General features: G+C 47.8%; 1 pseudogene; it reads right to left on the reverse strand.

Annotated features, from left to right (window-relative positions):
- The window catches only part of LOC120907309, a 9158-nt pseudogene that overhangs the window by 1971 nt on the left and 4687 nt on the right, over positions 1-2500 (reverse strand).

A 2500-nucleotide genomic window follows, 5' to 3' on the forward strand; every position in this document is an offset into this window, starting at 1 on the left:
CGATGACGTACACAATGGAATATCGTGTGTTCGGCGTCCTCAGGTTCCTCGCACGCATCACATAGCGGCGAACCCGTTAACTGCATCCGATGAAGCTGGTAGGCGTAGAAGCCATGGCTGGAAAGAAACTGAGAAAGAAAGAAATCTACACCACCAAATCTTCTACTTATCCATCTGTTGACGTCGGGTATGAGACGGTATGTCCACCGACCGTGAACACTCTCATCCCATTCTCGTTGCCATCGTTCCATAGTTGTGACACGTTCCATGTTACGTGCAACCGATCCGGCGATGTTCTCTGCTCGTCTCCGATGAAAAGTCCTGGAGTCCTCGTCCAGGAGGAGATGAAGCGGGATCATTCCCGCAAGCACGCAGACTGCATCATGAGAAGTTGTCCTGAAAGAAGAGATAACTCGCTGGACTACTGGCCGGTAAAACCGACGTAGCCATTGTCTACGGTTAGCAAATCTAAGGGTATGACACCAAATGGGCGAGGCATACCGGACCTTCGCCACAACAGTAAGAGCAATTGCTCGCCTAGCATTACTACTCGGACCTGCCTTATTAGGCATCATCCTTACCAAGGTGGTCCATAGCTTCGTCGCTCTCTCCACCGCATACCTGATGTGTGAAGTGTAATCGAGGCGGTCATCTAGGACCATCCCCAAGTACTTTAAGCTGCGCGACGAATGTACTACGTGATCACCTACCCTGATAGCCCCATGCTGTATCCTCTGATGGGAACTGACCATAATAAACTCGGTCTTGGTCGGGGCTATCTTTAATCCGTTGTCGGTCATCCATCGGTCGATGATGCGAATCTGACTGGAAACGAGAATTTCAATATCATCAACACAATTACCTTCCACCAACAGTACTATATCGTCTGCATAGCCGATAATCCGTGCACCTTCCACCATTGCAACTCGTAGGACTCCGTCGTACATGAGGTTCCATAACGTTGGGCCAAGTACCGAGCCTTGAGGTACACCCGATGTGACTGCAATCTCTGCCGGTCCATCTGTGGTATCATACATCAGCACACGATTCCTAAAATAATCACCAATGATATCATAAAGATATTTAGGAGTGTTAATTCTCTGTAAAGCATTTGCAATCGCCAACCATGAAGCACTGTTAAAAGCATTAGTAACATCTAATGTAACAACCGCACAATACCGTCCACTGTATCTGTTTCTACTTCTAGCTACCGAAACAATGTCCACTACCCGTTGAATCGCATCAACTGTAGATCGACGACTTCTGAAACCAAATTGGTCGTCAGACAGTCCGTTGACCTCCTCGATGTGTGCATTTAGCCGTTGCACTATGATGCGTTCTAAACCTTTACCTGCCCCGTCTAGTAGACAAATGGGGCGAACTGAACCCGGTTCCCCTGGTGGTTTGTTCGGCTTCGGTATTAACACCAACCTCTGCCTTTTCCACTCATCGGGGAACTTCGCGTTCTCTAAACAGCCTTGGTAAACCCTGCAAAATGCATCGGTTGCAGTCAACATACCAACTTTCAGCGCCTCATTCGGGATACCATCTGGTCCCGGCGCCTTCTTGTTGGGTAGTCTCCTGGCAACCGCAAGAATCTCATCATTAGTTACCCTTTCAAACTCTCGTGGCTGATCGATACGATATTCAGGCCACACCGTGTTTGGGTGAGTAGGAAAAAGCTCGCTCACCACTTCCCTAAACTCGTCCAATGTCATGGTTCGGGGTCCAATCGAACCCTCGGCCACTTTCTTGAACGTATGATATACTATACCAAATGATGCGTTGTTCGCTGTTCCCAGGAACTCTTTCCACTTCCTCTGTCGGGTATGCTTGATCAATCGCTTGAGGGCATTCCGTGCCACCTTGAACTCGTCCCTAAAAGTAGAATAGAGATCAGTATTAAAAGCTCTTTGCGCTAATCGATCGCGGTGTTTGCACTCTTTGCGAAGTGCCTCAATCTCTAACGTCCACCAAAATGCACTCTTGTTAGGAGTGTACCTCTTACGTTTAGTCATCGTCGCATTACACGCCGTGACAAGTATACGCATTAAGTCTTCGCTTGTTGTGACCTCGGTCTCAAAAGCGGCTTGCATCATAACTTCAAATATATCTTTGCTAAAATACTTGATGCTCCATCCCGTTATGGGTCGGGACAGATTACGCACGCTTTGCGTCTCAAGATCTATTCGTATTGCACGATGATCAGAGTTCATATAGCTAGATAACACCTCCCACTTAAATGATCTTGCTACGGTTCGGCTCGCAAAAGTAAGATCAACTACTGACGTGCGCCCTGGTCCAACATAAGTTGGGGTGCTGCCGTCGTTCAATAAAATTGCGTCAATCTGCGCAAAGGTTGATAAAACCAACTCACCTCTTCGTTTCTGGGTTTCTCCACGCTCGCCAAGTTGGTTGTTCCAACTTGATGACCAAGCGTTGAAGTCCCCCGATAACGAATTTGTGGATACCGGTTACGGCCATTACCGTGTTATCCAAC

Source organism: Anopheles arabiensis, assembly GCF_016920715.1.
Source record: "Anopheles arabiensis isolate DONGOLA chromosome X unlocalized genomic scaffold, AaraD3 X_pericentromeric_contig0003, whole genome shotgun sequence".
In the NCBI taxonomy this organism is placed as follows: domain Eukaryota; kingdom Metazoa; phylum Arthropoda; class Insecta; order Diptera; family Culicidae; genus Anopheles; species Anopheles arabiensis.